The 14,325-nt window shown below is 39.3% G+C and overlaps 1 protein-coding gene across 1 annotated transcript in view; it reads left to right on the forward strand.

The window, feature by feature from the left end:
• Positions 1-1,920: 1,920 nt before the first annotated feature.
• The window catches only part of plcg2 (phospholipase C, gamma 2), a 45,880-nt gene continuing 33,475 nt past the window's right edge, over positions 1,921-14,325 (forward strand). Inside the window, exon 1 of the mRNA XM_005449213.4 lies at positions 1,921-2,235. The gene's annotated coding sequence lies outside the window, so the exon portion shown is untranslated. The remainder of the gene's footprint in view (positions 2,236-14,325) is intronic.

The raw sequence follows: 14,325 nt of genomic DNA on the forward strand, positions 1-14,325 counted from the left end.
AGTGGTGATGGTAGTTTGTAGTCTGTGTATAGAGGGAAGTCCTTGGAGTGGGGCTGGAACTGTGTTGTCAGTGCATGTGTAAGTTCAGGGTTGTTATGGAAGAAACTATTTTTGAGTCTGTCTGTCTTTGTGCTGATGCACCTGTCGCGCTTCCTGAGGGGAGCAGGTTGGACATGTAAAGGCAGCGGGAGGAATAAATGTCCATCGGGGAGGGGAGAGGGCAGCTGATGATCTTCTGTGCTGTCTTGACTACACTCTGAAGTCTTGCTCTGTCCTCCTTAGTGCAGCTGCCGTACCATACTGTGATGCAGTATGTCGGCAGACTCTCAATGGATGAGCGGTAGAAGGTGAGCAGCAGATTGGAGTCCAGTTTGTGCTTCCTGAGGACTCTCAGACTCTCAGACTCTGGGCCTTCTTGGCGACTGTTGTGATGTTGTCTGTACAGGAGATGCCAGCGGAGATGAGGACACCGAGGAACCAGAGGGTGTGGACCCTCTCCACATGCTCCCTGTTGATGTACAGGGGATCTAAGTCAGTGCTGTGCCTCCTGAAGTCAGCAATGACCTCTTTGGTTGTCTTGGTGTTCAGTGCCAGGTTGTTCTCTGAACACCATGCTGCCAATAATTACCGGTGTGAAGGCCACAGGGTGCTAATTGTTCAGGCTGGTGATGGGAGACTTCTTCGGCACTGGGATGATTGTGGCTGAGTTTAGACAGGGTGGGATGGCTGCCTGATATAGGGAGAGGTTGAAGATGAGGGTGAAGATGAGGGTGAGCTGGTGGGCACATGCTCTTAGCACCTACTCTGTCACTGTCGTCAGGTGGGGACAAAGCAAACTTAGCCTATGTTTTACCTGATAGGTACAATGTTGCTGTTGAAGGGTTGCTGCTATTCCCGTGTGTGTGTGTGTGTGTGTGTGTGTGTGTGTGTGTGTTAAAAAAAAAGTCATTAACATGAAATAATGCCTTTATAATGATTGCGCTTGTTTGACTATCCACTCTATGCAGGCAGAAGCTTATTTAATGTTTAAACTGCAGAGAAAGAATAATTTTGCTGCTGTAAAATCAGCATTTTTCACATTTGAAATATAAATAAAAAATAATCTGTTTCTTAATGTATTTTCTTTAAAACACTGTTTAAAAAAATATTGTAGTTATAGTAATGTGTGTGGATATGCATATTAGATAGTTTAGGTGAAATATAAGCCCTCCACAAAGGAGGGTAAGCCCCGTAACTTCCTTTAAAACTAAATATGTTCCCTATAACAGTGGACAGAGCTACAGACCCGTGGCACTCTTACCCAGTTAGCTAGCAAGTAATGACCAGACTACTTGTGCATTAAATAAAAGGAGGGGTAATGTTTGCCGCACTGTTGCACACACAGCACGCTCATTTGTTTCAGACAACTTACCAACGTGTACATAATAACCTAATACTCCTGTGTGCTATAGACTATAGTGTACACCCTACAGTCCCAAAAAAAATATCCAGACAATTGAAATATGATTCGAATTTTCTAGCAAACTAAAACAAAGGCTTGCTAGATTCCTTCCTGCCATTACAGCCCTCGTAACCCCCTACTGTTCTTCCCATTATGATGCCCCCCCCCCCAACTTCCATCACTACTCCTTCAATACAGTCCCCATCTTTTTGGAGATGACTCTCCCGGTGTCCACAGTCTGTCCACAGTTCACATCATAAATCTGTGAATTTTTAAACAGTTTCCACTTTGTTTGTTTTTGTATTTATTCTGATATAATTAATCCCCCCCAACCCCCTGTTGTGCCACCCGTTAATAAAAAACCTGGCAACGCCCCTGTTAGTTGACACTTGTCGGTCAAACAGCTGTGCGCGTGTTTACATGAGCGCGCGAGACTGTGAGAAGACTCACACACAGTGAAACATGTTATAAACGACCTTTTACGACTTTTATGTGAAAACACAAGCCTAAGCATCAGAAGCGCTCATTCTGCAGCTCACTGCCCTCTCGTACTTTGCATAGATACCGTCCTTGCTTCCGGACTTTTTTTTATAACTTGCGGGCTATAATGCAAGTTAACTTTTACTTCCTTGTACACACACGCGGATAGAGGAACTGGCCGTTTTGCGAGTGGCCTTTTTGTCAGCGCTCTACATCCTCTCCTGTTTCACTTTAAAACTTTCCAATCATGATTAGATAGAAGACAAACGAGCGGCGACTTTGGGGAGCTGTAAGGAATCGATTTCACTCACAAGGTAAGCCGGACACTTTACTTTTCTTTATTTTTTTCCTTCTTTTCTGTTTTTGGTGTCAGTTTTCTGGCGGCCGAGGTGTGACACAGTTCAGCTGGCTGAGGGGAAATCCGCTTTTTGCTGGCGGCAGCAGCAGCAGTGTGTGCGGGGCTGCAGAGGATGTGTCTGACCAGGCGGCTCAGCGTGCAGGCAGCTCCGTGTCAGAGCGGGACCGGTACCTCCGAAAGCCTTCACGCACGGCGCACTTTACATTTCTTCTTTGGGGAACTCGTTTTGAGGTGAACCGTTGGGCCCACGTGGAACAGTTTCACCCGTATTTAATTCCAGTCCTTCAAACTTCACTGTGTTGGTCAGGATATTAGACACTGGGCCCTCTGCGCCTTTAGTGTGGGGCTTTGTGTAGCTGTTGTGCCATTTTATTGTAGTTTTGCGCCACTTTTGTGAGACCTTTTCTTTCCCATAAAAGTTGTTTTTGTGTGATGTTGCATTTCCTTGTTGTTGCTTCTTCTTCTGCCTTGTTTGGGGTCATTTGTGTGCTTTTTGTCTTTGTTGGTCATTTTGCGTCAGTTTCACTGCTGGAAGGTATTGAATATTAAGAGGTCACAGATTACTAGTTGCTCTGCTAAAAATGTAATGCATGAATAACTGTAAAGAGATGATCTAATAATGTGGTTGTATTTTCAGCAAATTTTAAGTGACTGCAAGCAGCAGACCTGATTTAAATCAGGGTGTGCACTTATTTTAGTTCATGTCCACATAACGACTAAATGTGATCTCAAGTGTGCCAGACCATTAAAATCATAGCACCATAACCCGTAATGTCAATGTCTTTAAGTAAAGCACATTATGAAAACAATACGTCCTTAAAAAACTGTCAAACAAGCAAAGATATTATTGTTTTTTCTCCTCAAGTGAGCAATCCATCTATAAAACAGGAGTAATAGCATATATGTTTCCCACATTCAGTGACTCTGCTGTCTTTGGATCTCAGTGGAAAGGCACAAAGCTTGACATCTTCACGATTTAAACAACTAATTCAAAGTTCAGGTCTGTTCATGCCTGTGTGGTAAAACTGGCATCACCACACCAGCGGTAGTGTGCTTTTTCTTTTCTGAAAAGGTCTTTGGCACAGGATTGTGTTTTTTATGTTAGATGTTTCCTCAGCAGCACGTTCACTGCTGCTAAACAAGTTTTATTCTATTTAGAGCTGATTTCTGATTCTAAATGGAAAAAACTGTTGAATTTCCAGCTGTGCAAGGCACTCTTGTCAGACAACATGGCCCCTGCTTGGTATGGTTGGCTGATCACAGGCATGGACGACTGAACTTGCTAAGAGCATCACTGAGGCGGTGCGAATTCAAACCAGACAACTGTTCAGAATCAGTGCTCAAACTTTTACTGGCAAACCGTTGGGGTCTGTAGATGCAGAGGGAGCTCCTTACAAAGACTGTTTTGGAGATCTTTGGCTACGTGGAGTGAAGGATTACAGGAATTCAACCAGCACGCAAGCTGTGAAAAATACTTGCACACACTCTTCCAAAAAGCCAACGCAGCATTGCCTTCGTTTAACGCTGATTGGTTGAAAAGGTTAAACAGGAAAGGGAACGACCATAGAAGACTTTACCACAATGATAAAAAAGCACAAAAAACAACAAAGATCAAAGAGACATGGTTAGAAGCAGAGACGGTGGACAGTTTCCACTGTTTTTAGTTTCACAACACCACCAAGGTCTCTGTATGTCGTGACATTTATCTTCTCTGTGGCAGGGATGAAACTGAAGGACCAACAAGTGCACAGCAAGAACACGAGTTTCTCACGTTAGTGGCTGTCCTGCAGATCTTTATCTCTGCCACTTTGGCTATTGTCCACAGCGACAAGACGTAGACGAATTTCTATAAATCTCTACCTATCATGCGTGCACCAGTAGTGCTGGGACCTTATGCCCAAATGTCCACCAATCTTGTCCAGAGTTATGCAAAAGATGCCTTTCCTGCATGGGAAAAGACCAAAAACAAACAAAGAACACAATAAACCCAGAATGTGAGTTATACTGATGCCATATCAAACCATCCACCTGTCCACAACTCACAGAATCGTTAACTATCCTACAGTATGGGTCAGAACTGAATGAAGTTTACAGTCAGTGTGCATGTAATGGGTCTAACACAAGGTCACCGGTTTGTCTCTGTCATTCTCTCACACCAAACCAAGAAAACGCATCACTTTCTGTTTGTGCTTCACACACGGATCGTGAGCCAGATGAGCAGCTACATCAAGATTTCCCTTTATAATCACCAACGTTTGTATGAGGAGCTGTAATTTAATGACACATTTTCTTAGCGACTGAAGTTTCATCCGTTGTGTTGACTGCAGAGGTGGAGTATATCACAGACAGGGCGCTGACTTCATCGCAGGTTCGCAGTTAAATTTATTCAGGAATATCTGAACATAATTTTCTCTTCAGTTTGCATCTTGATCATCGTCTTGTGTCTCAAATTGTTTCTCAATTTCCTGGTTCTTTTTCTTCCTCAGTGATGATCAGTTTGAGTTCATACTGTGTCTGTTTTGTTTTGTTGTGTATCGCTTTAATTATTGTGTCCATCTACGGTCATTCGGTGTCTCCTTGGGAGTCATTTTGCATCTCTGTTTCTTTTTGTGCATCATTTGTCATTTTGTGTCTCTTGCTTTTCTCATTTTAAGTCCTTTTTGCCACACTGTGGCACTTTTTGCCCTTTTTGGATTGCTTTTGGGTCATTTTGCCTCCTTTTAATGGTTTTGTCTGTTTTGTGGTTATTGTGGAGATTTGTCTGTCATCTTGTGTCTCTGCGGTTTTGCTTCTTTTGTCTTTTTTGTCATATTTAGTCTATTTTTCCTCATTTCGTGTCTCTTTTTTGGGTCCTTATGGGCAGAGTTGCTATGTATTTTATACTATTTGTTCATTTTACATGCGTTGTGGTTGTTTTTGAGTCTTTTGTCTTTTATTCTTCTTGCTCATAGCATGCCTATTTTTGTATAAATATAGTATAAATATCCAGATGGAGACACAAATCATCTTCTATGAGAGGCAAATGACATCAACAAGACATGAACAAATTCTAAAGAAATTCAAGGACTGAAAATAAGATTTCTGTTTGGGTTGCCGTGAGAAACAATGAGACACCAAATTACCAGAAAAAGACTCAAATGGACCATAAATAGCTGGACATTGCCTTCGGTCAGCGGGCATGTGTCCCAGAGCTCGTAGTCTCGTAACCTTCCTTGTTCCAAGAAAACAAGAAACGTCCAAATAGTTCACGTTTGTAATTCTTTTCATTTCACTGAAAAACGAATGCCACGACGTAGCTGTAGCTCTGTGCAGCGCTAACACAGCCGTCTGTGAAAGTAGAGCATCTGCAGAGACGTTAAAACTAAATGACTGAGCCCAGAGTCACCGTATCTGTATCGCTGCTTCTTTTAAGTGCAGATATGCAGAGAACATTTTCATGCACGTCCTCTTAATTGTATCGATGGGGCTAACGGGTCTAGCCTGTTCTCTTGTTCCTTTTTTTTCTAACAGCACAGCCTTTGGCCGTAGATGTCTGTTGAAGTTGAATGAATACATTGTTGGGAGATGGCGAAATGCAAACAAACACCAACAGTAATGTTAGCATCCACCTCGTGGATCTGAACGCACTGTTGAGTCACTGATGTTCACAGAAACACGTTGCTCCAGCTGCTAATAATCCTTTTACTTCACTATGGTCGTGTTTGCTTAAATGATTAATATTAACCTGATCCTTATTATTCACTGACACAGTCCTGTGTAACTGTGTGGAGTCGGTTTGTAAATACTGCAGCAAGTAAATAACTGGAACATTTAGTTTATTGATATTCCAAATCATTTCCTAAATATGTGATGAGTAGTAAAACAGCCGCCTTGAGTCAGTATTTACAACATAACGCAAAGTGTTTCATCAGCGAGCGGAGTAGGTGAGATGTGGAGGCTAACTGGAAAGTTGAAACAGCGTTTAAGCAGACTGACTAATCTCAGTGTTCTAGATAGCAAAAAGTAAACTTTTTGAAAGTTTACTCTTCGAAAAGTTATAATCTGTGTCTCAGCCGTAGGAAATGGCTCTGCAAAACATTTCTGTTAGAAAACAGAATTTTTAACGCTTACCATTTATTCTCTGCGTGAACAGAGGTCAGACTTTAGCCCCGCGGTCTGCCCCGATTACCCACGCCAACGAGGACATGTTCTTGAAAGTGTTCGCACGTGTGCGTGTAATTCCATGAAATGTTTTGAATGACTTCTGATCAAATTTGGCTTCCATCCATCGAGATCTTCAGGGCCCGCTTAACGATTTATTGCTGGAAAATTTACAAAAAGCCTTTTAACTCTGAAACTAAGATCCTTACAAGATCAAAACTGTGTGGACAGAACAACATGTGGAAAGCACCATAAAAAGATTTAACATATCATGTCATATTTGACCTTTGACCTGATCTGAAAGTGATAATAATGCTGTTTGGAGCTATTTAACATGGAAATAAGTTTTCAGATCGACGTACGTGTTAGCATGGGATACTTACAGCTGATTAATTTATTATTGTGACTTTGTTATCCACCTTACAGTAACAGGTCATTACTGCTCAAACACATAACAATTTGAATACATGTGAAATATTACTGAAAAAGTTCCTTTTTTAATTTTAGAAAATAAAAATACACATTTTTATCAAAATGTTTATATTTATCGCTAACAAATTAAACACATTTTAATAAGCAATGAAATGAATGCTACACAAGTACAGTATCCACATCAATAACCGATAATTATTCCCCAAATTTAGTCTAATATATTAAAATGGAAGTCAATAAGGCAACTAACTGTTCTAACTGCACTACAAACTCGTTAAGGACATTAATAAGGAGCAACCCTCCCCAAATGAACATACTGTAAATAATTTGTTAAATGTCGTATCAGCTGGTAGCGTGATGTCACATATTTATTATCATTTATGCAGATGTTTGCAAAAAGAAAAGAGAAAAGATGCTGCTTATTAGGTCGTTTTTTAAATTATTTTTTATGCATTTCAAAACTGTTTGATCCAAAGTTCATATGTGTGTAATTGTTAAAGAAGCAATGAGCTAAAAGAGGCTAAACCACAGGTGTCCAAGTCCAGGCCTCGAGGGCCGGTGTCCTGCAGCTTTTAGATGTGTCCTTGCTCTAACACAGCTGATTTAAATGACTCAGTTCCTCCTCAACATGTCTTGAAGTTCTCCAGAAGTCTGGTAATGAACTGATCATGTGATCCAGGCGTGTTGAACCAGGGTGAGATCTAAAACCTGCAGGACACCGACCCTCGAGGCCTGGACTTGGACTCCCCTAAACAATTTAGCAACTGTGTGAGGAGATAAATAATAATAATATCAAATCTCTTTCATGTGTTTATCGTAAAGCTTCAACAGTTACACTTATTTGAATAAATGAGTCAAAATTCTGTTTGTCTTTGCCGCTTCAGCTCTTTAAAATGAGCTTGTGTAGGTTTGATATATATTGCTGCAGTGAAGCGAATGCCATTAGATCTGCACTGTTAGTCCTCAGACTAAAACTGAAGATGTCAGTTTGTTTTACGCTTTTCTTTAAAAGATGCGTAGCTACATTTTTTTGCATTACTGTTCAAATGGGTTTTTGTTTCTCTGGTTCTTTTCATTCATATTTGGGTTGCATATAAACAGACTCATTCTTCTAATTTTTTTTTTTTGATTTATTGATTTATTGATTAACATTCAAATATCTCAGTGAATACAGAATAAAGATTACCACAAAGCAAGAAAGCATGAGACAAGGCTAATCAAAAGGTATTGGCTGAAGCATATTCTTATTATGCCAACACAAAACAAAACAAACAAACAACAACAAAAAGACTTTTCACCTTAGATAAGTAACTACATTACATTAAATTTCATTAACATAATCAAAGCAAAACAACCAAGAGTTTCAGAATTATTATTTTTGCTCTTTTCATTCTTCATTTATATATTTTTCTAATACTCTGGTTTTAAACATGTTTTTAAACAAGGAAAATGAACTACACCTTTTTAAATCACTGTCATAACTATTAACGGAAACACGTCTCTGCTTTATGTTTGTCCTTATCTTGTTTTTTTAAAGAAATCTGTTCCCCTTAAGTCATATTGACTCTCTCTGACTTCAAACAGCTTCTGAGTACTGCGGCAAAGCGAGTTATTTTGTGCTTTATACATTATCTGTGCCATTTTATATTCAACTGTATAATGGCCCCTGTATGTGTATAATGATTTCTTGTTCAGGACATGCTTTGTTTTGTAGAGAATAGCAATGGTTTTTGACATTTTTGTTTTCACATGGTTTATATGAGACTTCCAGCTCAGCTTATCATCAATTATCACTCCAAGAAATTTATTTTCATACACTCAATTTCAATTCCATTAACCCTGATTTTAGATACATTTTTCATTTGTCTAGTGCCAAAAATAATACATTTTGTTTTGTTTATATTTAACGGTAACTTATTTACATCAAACCAGTTTTTTAATATATTTAACTCCTTTTCCGCTGTAGTCAGAAGCTGTTCTAGGTCTTTACCTGAGCAATACAGAGTGGTATCATCAGCAAACAATACACATTTTAACAGTTTGGAAACATTACATATGTCATTTATATATAATATGAATAATTTAGGGCCCAGCACAGAGCCCTGAGGAACACCACAAGTTACCTTCAACTGATTAGATTTTACATTATTGATTTCAACATATTGATATCTGTCATCCAGGTAACTTTTCATCCACTTATATGCTATCCCTCTTATGCCATATCTCTCTAGTTTATTCATTAATATAGAATGATCAATTGTATCAAACGCATTTTTTAAGTCTATAAAAACACCAACAGTATATTCCTTATTATCTATTGCATTAGATATCCCTTCTACAAGTTCCATCACTGCCATCGAAGTGGACCTTTTCACTCTAAAGCCATATTGGTTATCACTTAGGAGATTATGCTTCTCAATATATTTATCAAGTCTATTAACAAATAACTTTTCTAAAATTTTTGAGAACTGTGGGAGTAGTGATATTGGCCTGTAATTGGTAAATTGGCATTTCTCTCTGTTTTTATGGATTGGAATAACTTTTGCTATTTTCATTTGTGAGGGAAACACACCAGTTCGAAAGGACAGATTACAAATGTATGTGAAAGGTTGCACTATATATATGATATATTAACTAATATCATGTCAATACCAAAACAGTCGGTGGACTTTTTATTTTTAAATGTTTTCACAATGTTAATTATTTCTCTATGAGTTACAGCACCAATAAACATGGAGGACACATTCTGAGTAATATGTTTATTTAGGTTGTTATTATTTCTTGACTCTGGAATTTCTTTTGCTATATTATAGCCAACATGTACAAAGAAATCATTAAATTCATTTGCAATGTCTTTAGTTTTATCAAGCACAATATCTTCATCTTTTTTTTAAATATTCTGGATAATTCTTATTTTTTGAGCCCTTTTTGATTATGCTATTTAATAACCTCCATGTTTCTTGTGTGTTACTTCTACTTTGCTCCAATAATGTGTGGTAATATTCTTTCTTACTTGTTCTTATAATATTTACTAATCTAATTTTCACTTGTAGTATTATATTATGGCACAAGTGAGTGGATTAAAGCGAGCCACGGACTCAGTAATGCAGCCAAATTATGAATGCAGCACATCTGCGTAGGCCTGTGGGGTTTTGAGGAAGATGTGAGATAACGTTGTCCTATACTGCAGAAATTATTTGACTTGTGATAAATACCCAAATATTAAGACAATAGCCATACAGTTCATGTCGGGGATAATTCAATCCAGTAAAAACGCCGAGTGTAAAACTTAGAAAGACCGAAGGACACAGACATCTGTCCTCCTTCCTCTGCTGCGGCGCATTCACTGCTTGCAGGTGTTGCTGCTAGAAAGTGAGAGGAGGCATTCGCTTTCTCAGCCTGCAGCCAAGTTAAAAAAAACTGCTAGATTTGAGAGTGTGGCACATTAAGCAACCAGCTGTTCTATATACATACATACATACAGCTTAGCGTTAGCTCGGTCAGAAAAAAACTGCAATCTAACTACAAGCAGAAAAACACCAATAAGAAAATAGACTGAAGCTTTTTTAGATTCTAAATGATACTTCTGAAGTGAAACACTGCACAGGCAAAAATGAAACTGTTACAGAGACAATCATCCTTTTGTGGAGTACAAGAAAAAAAGCATAAAGGAAGTTTGACGTCTGTATGATTTAAAGAGCTGTAGCGTGTTACATCTCACCCAGCACCTCAGGCTGATGTGTCATCTTAAAGGTGCAAATCTTCATGCCCCTTTTTGTAACATGTATGTCTTTATATCTGCTGCTAATCACCAGTAAATGATTCTTTTGTTCCACAGCATCTTAAACAAGTTGCTTTAGACTTAGCTCGTACCTAGCTGCAAATATTGATGTTAACCAACGCGCTTTGCTGAGGATGAGCTGGATCCTTCAGCCTCCTTACTGCACGTGCTGAACTCAGCAGCTTGCTGAGTTGCTGAGGCCGCAGTGGCCTAGTTTACAGACAACCACAGACTGTATATAAAAGATGGGCACAGCGACTCAAAGCCACATATAGGTTTTGGGACATGACGGTTGGTGTTCTGGCTGCTGCTCTGTTACTTTTTGGAGCCAGAAGCTGCACTCATAAACTGCATGAAGGACACATACGGTTAGGTCCATAATTTGTCGTTTTTGTAGTTTTGCCTCTTCGTGCCACCGCAGTGGATTTTAAATCAAACATATGTGATGAAAATGTAGACGTTCAGCTTTAAGTCTAAAATACAAGGACTCATTAACTGGCCACTCATTTTCAGAGGCTTAAAACTAAATTACTAACATAATTTTAAATATAAGGATGGATGCTGCTTGTGGGTCTCTCTGCCTTCAGTTCTGTGTTAACAACTGAAAGCATAAACTACTGGGCTGATCTGTGACTGACTTGGCCATTGGACAACATTCAGCTGTTGCACGGGTTGCTTTCGCAGTTTGCCTCGACTCATTGTCCATCTGAACTTTGAAGATCTGTCCAGACAGTTTTGCAGCATTTGTGTGAATCTGAGCAGAGTACAGTCTTGTCCACAGTTCATCATGAGCAGTCACATCATCAGTAAACACCAGTAATACTGCCTCCATGAGCTGTTCATTACCTGCTTCATACTCTTGTTATGTCGTTATCTTGGTAAAAACAGGTTAAACTCGGTTTAGTTAGTTTAAAGAGGATCGTTTCAATGTTTAATCTGCTTCTTTTAAAGCCTGGGCGTCTCTTGATGACGGTGATACTCCTTCCTCCTCATGAGTGTTCGGGACTTGGTTAGATGTTGTGAAATAGGTTTTCCTTAACCATGGAAATAATTCTGTCATCCACTTTAGTTTAATCTTGGGTCTTTCAGTCTGTCGGTGCATTCCTTCCTTTAATGAATGAATCAGATTGTTTATATGGTCAGTTTCTGATATCTTTCTAACTGGTTTATTTTTGGTATTTCAGCCTAATGATGACCTCCCTCACGTGTACTTATATTGTTTTCAGCTTAAAATTACAGTGAAATGCTATAAAGAAGAGAAAGTCTGACTCTATTGTTGCATTATAGCTTTTTCTATTGAAATCTTTTCTATAGAGATTTTCCAAACAGGTGTAAATTCTATAAAAAAGGTGCGGACCTTAACCCAGCGGTTCCCAACCCCTGGGCCATGGACCGGTACTGGGCCACGAGAGTTGAGGCTCGGGTGTGAAATTAATGGTTTTCAGGGTTTTTATCGGTTTTTAGCGTAATTTTTTTAATCATTTTTATTGTTAACTCGGTTTCCCGGGGTCTTTTCCCCCGTGTTATGAATAAATCTTCTTTTTTTTTGGTACCAGTACTGGTTTTATTTTGTTGATTTAACCGGAAGACCTTAAAGGCCGGTCTGTGAAAATATTGTCGGACATAAACCGGTCCGTGGTGCAAAAAAGGTTGGGGACTGCTGCCTTAACCAATCCCAAAGCCCGCCCACGACCTGCTGACCCCATTCACAGCAGTACAATGCTTAGCTGCCTACCAACCTCTTTAGCACTGGCTATGGAACCACAACCCAAATATAAAAACATGCAAACTATCCCTTTAAATACCAGCTTTCTGTTTATATGAATGCATTCCTTTGGCACCAAAGGTGGTTTGGCTGAAAGAAACATCACATCCTCATTTCAGATAAACACAAATCTTCCTGAAATGTTTTCCATACAGGATGTTCACCTGACTAAGGCCTCAGTTTGTGCTTAACAAGTATGAGGAAATTTGTTAATGTAAATAAGATCCTTAATAGGGACTGTCCCTTCACTGGACTCAGCGTTTCAGTAGGAAAAACAGGGGCATAGTGGTGTAATTATGTCAGTTAATTATTCACCTCTCCTCAGAACACTGAAGAATGCTCTTTAGTTTAATGTTTCAGCCTTATTCACATAGACAGGAAAGCACATCATGGATTTTTACACATACTTTAAAGTACTTTTAATCACATGTAAAGATAAAAATGCCATTTTTTTCTTAATCTATGCTCTGTTTTGAATGTAACTCTTCACTAACATTTCTTAATGTGCTTTATTCAGTGTTGTGACATCACAAGAGGTACCTCAAAGTTTACGCAGCTCAAAGTGAAATAGTTCATGTTGGAGGTATGTTCAGTGCCCCGCCTCGTCTCCAAGCAGTTGAAGTTTATTTGTTCTGGGGGGTTTTCTCCTTCTCTAAACTGAACTTTATCAGGAAAACTATTTCTCACCACCCTGACAACCAATTGTTACAACCACAAAGAGCCACAAAATATTAGACACATTAAGCATGTAATGCTGAAGTGCATGATAGTCACAGACAGTGTAAGGAACTTTAAAAGTGTTAAATTTTAGTGAAAAAGTTTTTCACAGCCTCTGTGCAGTCCTGTGAAAAACTGAATCATCTGAGACTCTACAGGCCTCAGTTAGCAGGCTACGTGTTCATGAGAGGACCATTAGAAAAGGACTGAAGTACGGCTTTTTCAGAAGGGTTGCCAGGAGGAGGAAGCCTCTACGTTCTAAAGAAAAAAACAACAGTTAGGTTTGCAAAGCTGCATCTGAACGAACCAGAAGACTTCTGAAAAGATGTCCTGTGGACAAATAAAGCACATTTATCGATAAAGCACAGCAGCACGTTTGGAGAAAATCAGACCGCTCAGACCAACCGTCAGCACGCGGTGGAGGCACCATGGGGTCACTGCATATACAGGGAGTGCAGAATTATTAGGCAAGTTGTATTTTTGAGGAATAATTTTATTACTGAACAACAACCATGTTCTCAATGAACCCAAAAAACTCATTAATATCAAAGCTGAATGTTTTTGGAAGTAGTTTTTAGTTTGTTTTTAGTTTGAGCTATTTTAGGGGGATATCTGTGTGTGCAGGTGACTATTACTGTGCAGAATTATTAGGCAACTTAACAAAAAACAAATATATACCCATTTCAATTATTTATTTTTACCAGTGAAACCAATATAACATCTCCACATTCACAAATATACATTTCTGACATTCAAAAACAAAACAAAAACAAATCAGCGACCAATATAGCCACCTTTCTTTGCAAGGACACTCAAAAGCCTGCCATCCATGGATTCTGTCAGTGTTTTGATCTGTTCACCATCAACATTGCGTGCAGCAGCAACCACAGCCTCCCAGACACTGTTCAGAGAGGTGTACTGTTTTCCCTCCTTGTAAATCTCACATTTGATGATGGACCGCAGGTTCTCAATGGGGTTCAGATCAGGTGAACAAGGAGGCCATGTCATTAGTTTTTCTTCTTTTATACCCTTTCTTGCCAGCCACGCTGTGGAGTACTTGGACGCGTGTGATGGAGCATTGTCCTGCATGAAAATCATGTTTTTCTTGAAGGATGCAGACTTCTTCCTGTACCACTGCTTGAAGAAGGTGTCTTCCAGAAACTGGCAGTAGGACTGAGAGTTGAGCTTGACTCCATCCTCAACCCGAAAAG

Source organism: Oreochromis niloticus, linkage group LG7 (genome assembly GCF_001858045.2).
Source record: "Oreochromis niloticus isolate F11D_XX linkage group LG7, O_niloticus_UMD_NMBU, whole genome shotgun sequence".
Classification (NCBI taxonomy): domain Eukaryota; kingdom Metazoa; phylum Chordata; class Actinopteri; order Cichliformes; family Cichlidae; genus Oreochromis; species Oreochromis niloticus.